The following is a 14726-nucleotide window of genomic DNA, read 5'->3' as shown; positions in this document are numbered from 1 at the left end:
TTGAACCATCCTTGTAAAATTGACCTAAGAGAACATGTCACAGAAAGAAAAGTTGTTTTCGGAAAAATGATTATCATCCCCCGGGGCCTCACCCGAGGACTTTAGCGCGAAAATCCGCGATTCTGCCCGATGCTAACGAGGCCCAACAGCGTAGTCGTATAGGCAATTGCCCAAGGGAATAAAAAGAGCATTCGAAGCGAACCAGTAGATGGCGCTTGGAGCAGTGCGTCTAAACGGGCAGGTTTTTCAAACGCGTGTCCGGGCGGTAGAGATCAGCCGGGAGCTAACAGTGCGCCCTTCCAGTATTCAACAGTCGGGGAAGGGTTGGAGGGAAGGATGGGTGTAAGCGCATTCCCTTGCTATGTGATACAAGGTAACTGGTGTGGAACAGTAGGAAAGTGTGGAGTAGTTGTGTGTTGCGAATTGCGATAATGTCTTGAAGGCTGTTTTGTGAGGGAAAGTGTTGGTTTGTGTGTGGCGTAGAGGGTCCTTCTCCGCTTTGGGGAGGGAGATTGGGGGATGGAGAGAAGGGGTGTATGGTGTGACAGGTGGTAATGGTGTAGGATGTCGTGGTACGGGGGAGGACAGGTTGTAGCGCCTGACCAGAGTCGATGCCCTCTTCAGGAAATGCCCAGGGAATGAGTGTGCGAGATGCGGCTCACGCCGCCTCGTTCCTTTCCAAGGACTCGAGTCCAGGCGTCCACACGACGTGAACAGAATCACTAAGAGTATATAAATATTCCGCGCAGTGAGGCTTGAGATATGCGGCCATGAAGGCGATGACGGCAGGCTGCTCGGGAATCGGTGATGACCGGGAGGTATTCACGTGCCATTTTTTATCGCCCTGACGACAAACAAAACTGAAGAATACAATAGGGGGTCATGTAGAGTAAGCCCACTCCATCTCGAACTTTATTATCGGGCAGTTTCGTATGGGTATTTGTTTTCTTCTTTATTGGTTCTTTCTCTTCACCTGTCTCCCCCGCCCACTTAACCCTCAGATATAAATCCTGCGTGCGCCACTGACTGGATGCTTATGATGTTAGTTTTTGCTGAATAGCATGGAAGCTGCATCAAGCTGGTGACGCACAATGACAGCAGAACAGCGCAAACAGACGAGCACGATAGAAAAACGGCACCATGGAACTGTGGTGCCGCCCCTGTCTAGTTCATCTCTGTCTGCACCGCATAATTTACTATAGAGCCTGCAGAACACTCCAAGTAGGCGAAATCAAGCCCTTCCTTGCTCTAGAGTGAGTTCTTTCAAGTGACGAAGAGCTGCGAACGCGGCTATGCATGTTCCCCCTGTAGATAGACGAGTGTGGTTTTAATGGTTTTAATGGTTTTAATGTGGTTTTAATGGTTTTAATAGATGGCGACAAAATGCCTTGTTATTCGATTACCGGATTCGGGACCGCTTCGGTCTATTTGTTCAGATATTACTTCTATTACTTCGCCCCTGTTGTTCTCGTCAGTTTATTATAAAGCACGAGTTCGTCCAGTGAAGCTGCATTGACTCCTAAAACCTCGCGCCATGCATGCTTGTTCGTGGGAATGGGAGCACGTTTCAAACCTACAGACACAGTTTGTTTACAGCTTAGGTTTTGCCATGATACCTCACTTTATGAACAGTTTTTATAGCTTGTATACTCAACAGCAATATGAACGTTTAACAGCATCTCAACCTTGAATTTCTAAAGCCAGCAAGCTGATGCCCGATCACATTCGGAATATCTAGTCCCCCGCTTCATCTATATGAAAAAAAAAACACGACACGTGGGGACGATAAAAGCTAAAGGCCCATTACACGGGCCTTGCACTCTCGCTGTTTGTTCGTTCCGGTGCGACCTCGCCATTGTCGAGTACAATAATATCTTGCCACATGACCAAACTAACGTCGTACGACACGCCAGTACATACGGGGAACGTCCATAAAATTCCGTCTCGGTGTCTTATCTCAATGCGAAAATCCTATTAAATGCCATAAAACACCACCACGCACGTTTCTTTTGCACGATGGCATCCTACGCTAGTCTCTGGGCCGTAGTCTGAGTCCCTCCTCCACTCCATTTGCTCCCTCCGATCGGCTGAGGAGAGGATTCCGGCAATGCTTATGCACGGGGAAATCGATTTCAAGGCTCTCCTCCACTGGAGGCTCGTGTGGAGGAAAGACTCAGAATACCAGGGTCTGTCTGTCTGCGCCGAGGCAGAATTTTATTGTGCTCCACAAGCGTCGAGGCAACGTCTTGCAACCATGACATTTTTTTCTGCTTAAAGAGACCCCCCAAAACTTCAACTTTTCTCGAAATCTTAAATGCTTGCAGAACATAGTCACCCAACACACCCAGTGCTTAGATTATGGGATCGCGGAGTACCTCAGCTAAAAATTACTGCTGTATGCCCATCACATAACTTGTAAACTCGCTCAAAAGATTTTTCTCTCTTTCCCGGTCTTGACGTTCTTCGACGGCCCGGATTACGTCACTAAGGCCATGTGGCGGCTGTTGGCCGGTTTTTCGTCAGTTGCAGCAATGGACGCCTTTCGATAGCAGCTTAAAAAAAGCCACAAAAACAAAGCCGCAATGGAAGGCGTATCTGGTGCAACGAACTGATCACGCAGTGCAACTCCGGGCTGGCGATAACTACAGCTTTCGCAGTGGTTCCAGACGCGAAGGAAAGAGTGAAAGCGCTTATTGAAAGTGTTGCAGGGTCCCTTTAATGTAATGAATATCCCGGCAGATGCGTATAACTTTGGCAAGTCTATGAAGTATAAGCTCTAATGCCAAGAAAACGTCAACTGCTAGAATTTGTAAGTGTAGGATGTTGTATTTCGCTTTTTGAAGTCACACGAACAGGCCGGTGTTTACGATTGCATTGTCTTTTTTTTAGCACCCGTTCACTGGAAGGAAGGAGGAGGAGGAATAGACTTTATTGAAGCCATAAAGGACTTCAGGTGATCAACCTGGGCTGGTCCCTACGTCCAGGGTCCCATTGGTCCTGCAGGCCTCATCCGCTAAGGATATCAGCTGGCGCTGACCCTCCGCGTCCGAGGCCCTGATAGCCGTCTCCCAGGTGTTGGGGTGGTCTCGCAGTCGTGCAGCGTCTTGTGGTGCCGGATGGTTGGGGCAGGCAAGGACCATGTGGTAGATGGTGCCGCGGGCCTGTTGGCAGTTGGGAACTGGAAGGAAAGATCGAAAGCATTTATGGGCAGTTTCAAAGAATAAGCGCACAAAAATAGATCGGTACAGATGCGGGTACAGTACAGTACAGTGGCGGGTAAGGCCAAGGCAGACCCAAAATACATCCCACTATAGAAATGATCCCATCACTGAAGAGCATAACACAGTACGGAAAAAAAATTAAAACCGACAGTTTAGCACCAATACAAAATCTGAATCCTGCCCGGCACTCTTTTCATCTTATGGCGGTGTTTGAAATCGAAACCCATGATCCTGGGTTATAAAGCGTGCAACAAAAAACTGAGAACGTTTGGGGCTCCAATACGACAAGAAGGTTATGCCTCGCTTAACGACCATCAAGGCACGGAAAGAGAACTCCATGCAAAATGATTTCACCACAGGCCATACCGTCGTACCTAGAGGGGCAGCTGCCCCAATGTACTTGAAACGTAACAAGAAAGTGCCCATCAATGTATGGTAGGAGCTTCGAAAGAGCTCTGAGCTCGAGCGGCGACCCGGATGAAACCATAGAGCAATGAAACGTTTGTGAGGATCTTGGACGACAAACTAAAAGTGAAACATTGGATGAGATTTCAAATGTGCACTCTCACCTTATGCGCATGTGGGAGGCGAGAAGAAGTGTAAGAGAAAAAGAAATCAGCATAACGAGAATCTGTAGAAGTACGTAGTCTAGCACAAAAATGCCGACCTACACTGCTTAATTCAGTAGACACAATTCTACACAATGTGTAGCAGGCTGAACAGTGCACTCTTCACTTGAAACCCGCATGGTCGCTCATGAGGCATTAGTTCCAACCAGAAAGCACGATAACCGAGCTTGGTTGGTAAATATACACTGGCAGCCAAGTACGGCGGGCCAGGAGGTTTGCTGTGCGCTCTGGCATATACATAACTTTCACGAAGACAATACCCGACGTACAAAACATTAGGGTCACGAACGATTAGGAAACAGCCATAAATATCCCTCGGGTAAAATTTGCGTTGCCGTAAAAACCCTATTCCTTACAACGGGTTTCCAACCCACATACGAGCAGTGGGCGGACCGGCTGCGATAAGCACCTGATAGATTTCACCGCCCGGTCAAGATCTTCAAGTGGTCAAAATTAATACGGAGCCCTCACTACGGCGCGCCTCATAGTCCAGGTGTAGCTTCGGCGGGTAAAACCCCAAAATCAATCAATCAATCAATCAATCAATCAATCAATCAATCAATCAATCAATCAATCAATCAATCAATCAATCAATCAATCAATCAATCAATCAATCAATCAATCAATCAATCAAATAAATAAATAAATAGATTAATTAATTAAACAATCGTTGAGATGAGCCCGGATAGCCAGCAGAAGCCAGGGCCCCCCGGACTAGAGGAAACACCACACCAGACGGGTTCTCTAATATGAGACACAATTCTCACTCTAACAAAATGCGTCCCTTCTCTTTGCTTTACCTTCACGTTTAAAGCGGTATAAATAGCAGCCTTGAATCATTGTGGGAAAATTCCCGTGCCGTTGCAGTTCCCTCGGGGACGAAAAGAAAGCAACTCCGCGTGCGTGGGGGCCATCGACCACTGTCAACAGAGTCTAGGGACGCATGAAAGGACACCGCAGTACCTGAAATAAGCAGTAAACATAGATTAATTCAGAAAGTGTCGCTGCCGCTGCCACGTGATTCCTCGGCTCGGCAACACGATACGCTTCGCGCGCGCGCAAACGCTTTTTTGTGGCTAAAACAAGCCACACGAGCTTCTCGAGGTCATGCCCGTGACACAAGCGAAGTGCACCCCAGGGAATGAACCCTCGTGAACCCAACGCACGGCTCAATTTGTATTTTGTTCCGGCATCATTTTACAAACGTTTTGCTTAATCTCGGTGGACCTCTAATTGGACCAACAGAGACATCTGGTTAAACCGCGAAACAATCTTTAAAACGAAAAGCGAGAGCTCGCACACTCTCTTGTGCAATTGTTTTCGTTAAATGCATACACAAGGAACCTGTGTGAATGACCGAATCACTGAGGCAAGCGCGAACTGAAGTAACAAAAGGCGTTCAAAGCGAACAGCGAACGAACTATTCGCTTGTAAACGATATCTAGCCAAAGCAGCACGCACGAAAGAAAAGCCGACGCACATGCCATTTCCAACTATCAGGCAATAAAGTTTTTCTTTCTTGTTTCTTTATTCCTCCAGTCTGGCTTTCTCGCTTGCCTTTAAACTCACGAATCTTCAGCGCCTGCGGCGGGCAGCTGATGGTCCGTAAATTTCCGGGCACCGCCAGGAAGGAAAGGAAATAGAAACGCGAGGAAAGACAGCATGTGGTTTCTGCTTTTCATAATACACGCGACGCTTCGAAACTCCACAAACGTTTCAGAATGCAGCGCCATTCGGAGAATTCCAAAGTGAGGATGGAAAGCTCTAAACAGAAGAGAGAAACAAAAATGCAAAACAAAACGAAAATATCAGAAATAAACAAGAAGCCGTTTTGGGAGAATGAGAACGGAAATCAGAATTTAAAGCGGCTGCCAGCGAACGAGGAGTTGCCGGGCAGGAAAGGCTTCGAAGGAACTTCACCATCACAAAAGACAAAAGGCTAACTACCTCGCGTGTTTGTTTGTGTATGTCCGTGTAGTGAATAAACGTGGTGGTGAATCGAAAAAGGGCAGTTCGCAGTTTGTTCTCGGAGGGAACGAGAAAATATACCGTCAAAAAAAGTAGACTGAGCAGGCTGGAAAAGAAGAATCCATGATCGAGAAGCAGAACTCTTGAAGAACCCCTTTTTTGACCCCGGGGAACTGAAAGTTGTACCTGGACGTGAGGGAGTCGTTGACTTGTCATACGAAACGGTCGTCTCCAGAGGTGACATCGCTGCTGCATTTACGCGTCGCCTGCTGTACGTGTACTGAAACTGAAAGAAAAACAAGGAAAGGCTTCCCTTCAGGTTTTCAGTTTTGTTTTTCTTCCTTCTCTTGCTCTTTGCGGACGTCGACCAGTTTGGACTACTCTACGCGGCGTAGTGTTTTCATTTACGCCGCACACTGGGAAAAACTCCATCGTCAGTGCGCCAGTCGATCCGGTCTCCGCCTACGTTCGTGCGTGCTGCCTCTTCAGCGCAAACTTATTTTGTTTGTAATTTGAACCAACTTGCCCAGCAGCAGCAAGCTTTATTAATTCCACCGTCCTCCCTGGACATGCATACTTTCGTAGTGGAATCTAAAAATATTAAAAATTTTGAGTTTTTTTAATGGACGGGTTTGGAACGGAGAATGTGAAGCTCGAGCGCTTAAAAGGTGCAAACAAATGATTAAAGCACCTATCAAAAATTTAGAGCCCTTTCAGTATGGTGAAGATGGAAGACCGCCCAACCTGTATTGGCGGATGGCTTTAGTGAGTTTGGTATAGTGACGATATTGATCCAATAAACATGCTCATAACTTCCGTAAAATTTATTCTAAAATAAGTCTCGTATGATTTTTTTCGGCTTGGCTTCGAGAAAACAAGAGTTCCAGCCGTCTTCTGTGAACATAGTCCTTCCGTAGACGGCCATGTGTTCATAGTAGACGGGAATTCCGTAAAGTTTACAATTAAACTATGAACTAACCAGTTATGACAAGTAAATAAAATTCGAAGTAATAATGCAGTCATCTTAGCGGTCAATTTCAGTACTTTTTTTTTTAAAATACTCATTGGAGATTGACAGGTACAGATCATTTCACACGAACTTTGTAGTAAGCGCTTGTGATTCTTTGTAGATGCGACGCGGCAGAGGCACGTCATTTTGGCCAGAACCTAGCGCAAGACAGCTTAGCCGTGAAAATTATGCGCCATCCGGATCCTGGGAAAGTGAATCGTCAGGAAAGCTGTTGCAAAACCACTGCACCTCTTAATAGGGGTATGCGATGCTTTGTTGCAATGCCAGTGTCAAACGCTTTGTGGTCAAGATAAAACGCACACACGATCTGTATAGCGCGTGGTTGGACGATTGGTTTCCAGACAAGTGTCCCACAAAGTCAACATTAAGCTCACTGACAGTATCCACTGGTGCACCTCGTAGTTGTCTCAGCCCTGCGAGACACCTACATATGGAGATGTCGATGTCTATTTTGGATTTTTCGGAGGTGATTTAGGCTGTGAAGATTAGCGTTCCGGGATTGGTGTTTGTCGCACAGGCATCCGCACAGCCGAGAGCTCAGGTTTCTGGCTTCATCATCATCAAGTGTGTGTGCTATGTGGTTGCATACGATTGCTTTGTTGGGTACACTGTGTGCGTTTTGGGACTCCAACGCAAGAGACCAGTCTCGAGGGAAGCGCTGCTCAATAATACACAACTGCGGGTGTGTGTTCACTGTAGGTTTATTGGCTTTCGCGAGAAAGCAAAAATACCAGGGGTAAGCGTTGAACAGCGCACACCTGCGTTTATGTGTTATTTTCCATTTTAGGCCTAACAGTTCGTAGCCTCCCTTCTGCCCCCTTCTTGCCAACCAACTTTTATTTCTTCGCTGAACTTCACAGAGCGCTTACGTGAAAAAAAGAATTTAAAATATTCTCCCGTGGAACTTTATTCATATGATGGTCACGCAGGAGTAGGAGGGGGAAAAATGCCCCCCTCCGTCTAACGACACCGATGGTTGAACGCGAAGCTTCCTCGTGATGGATTCCTTGGACAGCCAATACCACATTGCGATTATGTGCCACTCTGGAGGTACGCACCGCTTTTCCAGAATACCCACGGCAACTCTCCGGTGGGCACTCCGTAGGCGTAACGTTTGGGTTTGGGGTGTACGACGCGAATCGGTCCCTGCTTCTTGGCGTTCAGTGCGCAATTTCTTGAGTGGGTGCCAGTTTGAGGTGTTAAACATTAAAATGTGACGTTAGGCTTGACGTCCTAAACCTCCAAATGGGAAGTTAGGCCTGACGTCATGTGGCTAACAGCCTTACGGCACGCAGAGCAACGCCATTCTTCTTGTGACGGATTATTTCATTGTCGTCTAAGCTTACCAAACCACTTCGACCATGTGGAAACGAAGCAATCGGATACACGCCGGCTTCATAACCAGAGTTCGATTCCGGTCACGAGAAGCGTTTTTTTTTTCTTTCACTTCGCCCACGATCATTCGTCATCATCGTCAGAGGAAGTTGGCTTTCATGCAGGGCGTATTGGCGTACAACGGCATCAGTGAGTACACACTAAAGCTTCGCTTTTATAAACGTTTACTGGTCAAAAGGACTGTAGTGAGGGGTGGTGGATAGCTTTCTACGTCCAGGAGACCGCAATCCTGTGCTGATTCGAGGGCTCGTTGCTCCAGGGCCCACCCCGCGGGGCCCAGCTGGTCAGCGCAAACCCCCACGGCTCATGGGAAGGGGAGTGGATGATAGGGCCGGCTTTGCGTGGCAGGAGTAGCCGAGGTGATGGGTTGAGGAAGGAGTGTCGCACTGCGGGCAGTTGTTGGGGTACATGAATGGAGATTTGTGTGCGAGGATGGTGTGGTAGTAAAAGGTGTCAGTTTGTAGTCTCCGGTAGATATATGCTTCGAAGTTAGATAACGTGTGGCGGGGGAGGATATGTTCTTCACTTGTTGGTGCAATGTGACAAGAGTGAGCTGTAGCTGCTGTCGAGGGGAGCCAGGTGGGTATGTTCTCGGTCGGGTAACTTGTGTTGAGAGAGAGAGAGAGAGAGAGAGAGAGAGAGAGGGGAGAGAGAGAGAGAGAGAGAGAGAGAGAGAGAGAGAGAGAGAGAGAGAGAGAGAGAGAGAGAGAGAGAGAGAGAGAGAAAATAAACTTCATTATTAGCAAAACAAATTCTGGAGTGGTGTGCTCATCCTACCAGGACAGGAATGTCCGGGAGGGGAGATTTCGGGCGGCAGCGCGAGCTGCTTTGTTCCCTAGAAGACCCTGGGTGGCCAGGTCTTGTTAGTGGCTACTTGAATGTCTTCGGGCCACACGCGCTTTTTTTTTTTTTCAAGAGAATCAGTGGTGATCGCATTTAGGGTCTACGACGTTTCCCGAGGAATGACCCTAAACACTTAATTCACGCACGTGGTCGGGGTCACTCGTCATGGTTGATTTCCAGTATAGGCTCTTAGTAAACAGTTTATGATACGATCATCACATCAGCGGTGTAACTCCAACGTGCCACTTGGAAAACAGATGCAGCACCGCTAAGACGACAGGACTTAAGGATGAGAACGGGTGAAGCATTTTCCTGTTGTTGCACCCTGAATCTGCACCAGCCGACCCAGTTTTCTTTTCAGTTGCTTCATCGATTGGGCGCCAATGTGAATGTGTACGTACTGCTGCTCCATCTATGTGTGGCACGGCCTTTGTGTCGCATACGCTCCGCATGAAAAACAAAAAGCCACCGGCTAATTTTTACGTCTGGTCTTTGCCAACGTTTACTTTAAGGGATTTTCCCGCGTTCTTCCTTGCCCCTATAACCTTATTGCATGCAGGGATCCCAGAAGCAAAGGGGAGAAATAGAACGGAGCAGCGAGAAGGGCGGGAACGAGTTGATCCAATTTAAGCCCGGCTCGCCCACACACGGCACACCTGCGTCGCAGACTTTGCCGGTTCAGTTTTCTGCCAAGGAAACGGAGTAACGGTTGTAGCAAGGGCAAGAAACGCGGGGGCTGCGTACTAGCGCGAAAGTAATTTATTTTGCCGTTATCTTGAAAACAGGCTTCAGCGTAGGTATTGCTCGGCACACGCGGTACGTTCGCAGCTACCAACACACGCACGCACAAAGGCCTTTAACCTGATTGGCCTCCACTGCAATGAACTGCGTCGGTTGGGAACGTGGGATGGTGGCGGGCGAATGTTCGCGTGAAAGATTGTGGGTTGCATTCGCACCTCCGCACCGTATTACGTCATAGCGAGCACTGACCCAGAATTAGAACGCCGATAGACGGTTGAGGAAAACTAATCGAAAACTCCGAGAGCAGCCTTTCTCTTATGATGTCAGAATGCGTTGGTATCTTATCTTATTGAGTTAGGTAGCCGATTTTTGTGTCTTAGGGTTTAGTTTATGGTGTCTTAAAAACGCACAAGCATGGGTAGGTTTTACTGCCAGACAATCTGAGAAACTCAGTGCAGCACACCAAACGTTACACCAAACGCTAAGGCCGGCTTCACTACTTTACGCAAATACATTGCTTGGGCAATATTTTTAAGGGGCGATATGAGCAGTTGTATCAAAATCTGAAGACCTGATAGGGCCTGTGCCCTCGGAACCTTGTTTTGAATCACCCGCAAGGCCACGATTTTTGTCGACAGCTCCGTTCCAACAACTTCCTAGTTACGCCGACTTAAAAAACGAGTGAGGAATTCTCATGAATTACGATTTGCGGTATGTGAGAGCAGTTATTTCAGAAAACGGCTCTTTCATTGAAAAATTCCATTCCAACGTTAGAGGGGGGGAGGGGGGGCAACTGCTCTAGGTTGCCGGCTGGGCGTGATGAGGTGTGCGTGTGAGAGGGGTAGAGGTGGCGAGCGTTGGCAGTGCAGTTGAAAAATACAATGTACGTCATGTCATTGTGTGGGCCTGGCCTGACCATCACTGTGTGGCCCCATGGTCTGGCTATTTGGCATTCCTTGCTGTGCTTTATATGCACGTTGCGCTGATCTTCGCCGCCTGAGCAACACCGCCATATTGCACGTCACGATGAGCCGGAGTCATTTTTGGGGGGAGCTAAACATCCCACTTTATTCCCTGTCAGTGTTCTAAAATTAAATTTCGCGATCATCGGTGCCCTGTTTGAGATACCAACAGCCGTGCTTACGACGGGAACAGCCGGAGATGCTCATACAGAAACAACGGGGGGTGCTCAGAACTTTCTAAGAACGTGCAAGCGAAAGCCCAGTTGGATCTTCTGTTGACCTGCTGTTGAACTTTCTGTTGAACTTTGCTGCCGCACGCGACACCACTTAAGCAGCCCCCTGAACAGCACCCTCCCAAGTTGCAGGTCTACTTTCAAAGTACATATACTAAAATTGGAACGATACAGAGACGGTTAGCATGGCCCTGCGCAAGGGTGACACGCAGAACAGAATCATGAAGCGTTCCATATTTTTCTATTCGTTTGGGACAAGGGAATATCAAACGGGAACTGTGTTGCGAGGCGGGGAAGGGACTACTTTCTGTATACGGTGAGGTTCAGGGAACGGGTGTGCTGTGTAGTGTTTACTCTATTGTGTCTTATAACAAATGTGCTAGTTGTGTGTTGTGTGCCGCCGACCGAAGCAAAAACCTCTTTTTTTCTTGATTAACTTACTTTCGAAAAGTTTTTTTCTGGACCGGCTTCCTTCCCGTTTATTTTTTAATTGGCTGTAACCTGTGATAGCTCTGCTGGTGCAGGTTTGTTCCGGCTTTTTATTTAGTTTGCTTTTAGTTTTATCGGTACACGCACTTTTTTGCTTTTTTCCCCCTGAACGGAGCCTTCCCAAGCTCACTTCGCTCGCTCACCACCAATAGGAGCTTTCCGTTCGCCCCCATCTCTCTAGGGGGATCGCATTCCACGGGCGCTCCAATTGCCTCTGTAATTCTATGTACCTCACCGTGCACTATTTTTCTTACCTGACAACGCGTTCCATAAAACACATAAACCTAAGGCTATCGCCCTAATAAAGCAGCTAGGGTAATGTCGAATCAAGAAAAGCCTCGACAGAATAACAGTTTGTTAAGGTGGCGAAGATCACAATATATCGATGGTGGGTACTGAAGCCTGCGTTCCTTATTGATTTCATTTTCTTCTCTTTCTTACTCATGAATACTACGGGCTTTTTCCCCTTTCCTTTTTTTTCGCACCAATATGCTCATTCTCATCTGAAGTAGCAAGCCCCGGCGTTTGTGGGGCTAGCCTCTTCAGTATTCATTAAATCTCCCTCTTTCCCTCTTTCCCCTCTCTCTCTCTCTCCCTATATATATATATATATCACTGGCTCGCCGGCCCAGCTGGCGAGCCAGCGGCCGTACGCGGCCGGCGGGCCGGAGCGAACCTGCGCGCAACACTTCACCCTCGCCGCAGCTCTAGAGAACCGCGCCCAGCGGAGCTCGACCGGTTTTCCTGGCTGGCCGTAGGGAAAAGAGCAGGGCCGACCGCAATGTCACTTCCGCTTCAAGGCTGTTTGCGCGATCCGCCGGCACGTGAAGCGTCGCCTGCGACTGAGCTCAGGATTTTAAACGCTTCTATTAACCACGCATTTCACGGGGTTCCAGTCATGTCCCAGTTGGTTTGGTGGTACGTACTCCATACGTTCAAAGTAAATTTGGCCGATGTGAAATTTGAGTGCAGTTGGCCTTTAACATAGCGTCAGAAACGAGGCCCTGAACTACGGCGAGCGTCCCGGGTGGTATTCCTGCACACAAAACGCCAATTTGAACTCAGCACGCACGCATGGACACACGGACAAACGACGATACGGACAGAGAGAACGTCAGGTTGAACTTTTGAGCAAGTTGTTGGCCCTATTTAATGTTGAAATGTAGCTGCTTTGCGTCAGAAATACCACGTAGCTGCATTTTTTTTTTTGGATCTTGACTACTGGCGAAGCTGAGATTCTTCTCCCCGACATGAAAGAAAAAAAGTGGACTATCTAAATACTGAAACGGCGTGAACGTGTTGCCGGGCACGTGCAGTTTTTTTTTTTTTTTGGTCCTGGCCAGCCGGAGAACGAAAAGATGACTTTAAAGGGACTCTGCAACAATTCCAGTAAACGCTTTCACTTTTTCCTTCGCGTCTGCCAGCGTTGTCAAACCTATAGTTATTCACAGGATTTAGCAGCACTGCGGGATTTGCTTGTCGCCGCAGAACTATCCGCCTTTAGCTTCGGCTTTGATTTGTGGCTTTTTTATAAACTGGCTATTGAATGCATTCATTGCTGCAACAGAAAAGAGCGGCCAATAGCCGCTACGCCGCTATAATGACGTAATTCGAGCGCTCAAAGAACCCCTGGACTCGTGAAAGAGAGAAAAATCTTTTGAGCAGGTTTTCAAGTTATCTGATGGGCATAGAGCAGTCCGATGAAGTACTTTGGGAACTCTATACTAAGCACTGAATGTGTTTGTTGACTACGTTTTGAAAGCATGTAAGATTTAGAAAAAGTTGAAAAATGTGTTGTAGGGTCCTTTTAAGGAGAATAAAAGGGTTTGCAGGGCCGTCATGCAGAGGACTGGCTGGCTAGCCACCTCAGTGCTTAACACCCCGATAAGGCCACCTAAATCGCCCATGCTAAACCGTCTGAGGAACAGAATTCCGCTTTAAGCGGAGACATAGTGTGAGACGGTCTGATTGCCTTCCTGGAAGCTGCTCCATAGTCGGCGAAACTTCCCTCTGGCTGAACACGAGCGCACTGAAATCCGAGAGTACAACGATTGTGGTGACGAAATACGAATACCGAGTACAAGCTGTGGCTTTAATTTCAAAGTTCGCTGAAAACTTTGAAAGCAGGTTTGTCTGACTAACACGCCACTGAACAATACAAACCCTTTCGTGCTACCTTTCGTAATGATGGAAAAAGTTTAAAGCCGCTCTTGAGCGAAATTAAAAACTTTGAAAGGAGATCTGCCTGCCTAATACGCCGCTGAACAATGCAAGCTCTTTCGTGCTTCCTTTCGTAATGCTGAAGGATGAAATTTGAAGCCGCTCTTGAGCGAAATAGTTTTTTTCCTTTCCTAATAGTAGGAAATGTAAACCCTCAAGAACAGAAGGGAAGTGGCTTTCCTTCTTGGAAAAGGAAAGTTGCAAGTGTGGTGGTTTGGGGAGCAAAAGCCGAGTTCGCCTCGGCATTAGGTTTCTATTGTTGACGGGGCTGTTACAAGATCAAAGATACAAACGTATGTGCGGATAATAAGCACAAATAAAAAATGCGTTGTTAGACTACGCTTTCTGGGTCTACGCATTTCGCAACTACGATTCCCGGCCTGCAACATTAGATGACCTCCCAGGCATTTTCATAATATGGAGAAAATATATAAAGACAACAATTACAACAATGACAAAAATAACAAAAACGTTCTAGTACTTTTTCTTCATTGCCTCTCCTAGCAAACGTAAATACAAAAATATTTGTTGTTGTTATCGCTGTTAAAGTTATTGCTGCAGCATAGCCCGCCACAATTGTGCTAAAACAGAGCAGAAAATAGAGAAAAGCCTTGTGGCATTCCGGAAACATTATAAGCTATAGTGAGGGAGAGAAAGATTTTTGCATATACCAACTCATATGCGGTCGTTAAAAGAGTCTCGTATACGATTCGAGCTTCGCGATCGCTGCGCTACCTGCCGCCACTTCTCCGCAGCGTTTACGGGATGAGCGCTGCGTGGCTGACAGGGGCTCATGCAGTGTTTTGGTTCTCTTTCGCTTTTTTTTCCTTTCTGTGCCCTCAACAACTTATTATGGTGTCGTCCGTAAGAAAATAGTACGTTCAGAGCACTTCAAAAAACGGCTGCGTCTTGGTAGGGGGCTCGAACGCCAAAAAGCAACGTTATCTAGGAACGTTGAAAAAAATTCCCCCGCATTTCCCCGAGGGGGAGAATGT

General features: G+C 47.3%; 1 long non-coding RNA gene and 1 other non-coding gene across 2 annotated transcripts; one reads left to right on the top strand and one right to left on the bottom strand.

The window, feature by feature from the left end:
- Positions 1 to 2924: 2924 nt before the first annotated feature.
- On the bottom strand, positions 2925 to 6092 carry LOC144180363 (uncharacterized). The gene is made up of 2 exons (XR_013324384.1): positions 6005 to 6092; positions 2925 to 3178 (listed from the first exon to the last, which is right to left on the bottom strand). It is a non-coding gene; the product is annotated as an uncharacterized LOC144180363 (long non-coding RNA).
- A 5064-nt stretch (positions 6093 to 11156) lies between these two features.
- Positions 11157 to 11263, top strand: LOC144180774 (U6 spliceosomal RNA). The gene has a single exon (XR_013324555.1). It is a non-coding gene; the product is annotated as a U6 spliceosomal RNA (small nuclear RNA).
- The last annotated feature ends 3463 nt before the right edge of the window (positions 11264 to 14726 follow it).

Source organism: Haemaphysalis longicornis, unplaced genomic scaffold (assembly GCF_048455015.1).
Source record: "Haemaphysalis longicornis isolate Haplotype H1 unplaced genomic scaffold, Haemaphysalis longicornis Haplotype H1 scaffold_4, whole genome shotgun sequence".
Lineage (NCBI taxonomy): Eukaryota > Metazoa > Arthropoda > Arachnida > Ixodida > Ixodidae > Haemaphysalis > Haemaphysalis longicornis.
This window is presented reverse-complemented; position numbering and strand designations above follow the sequence as displayed.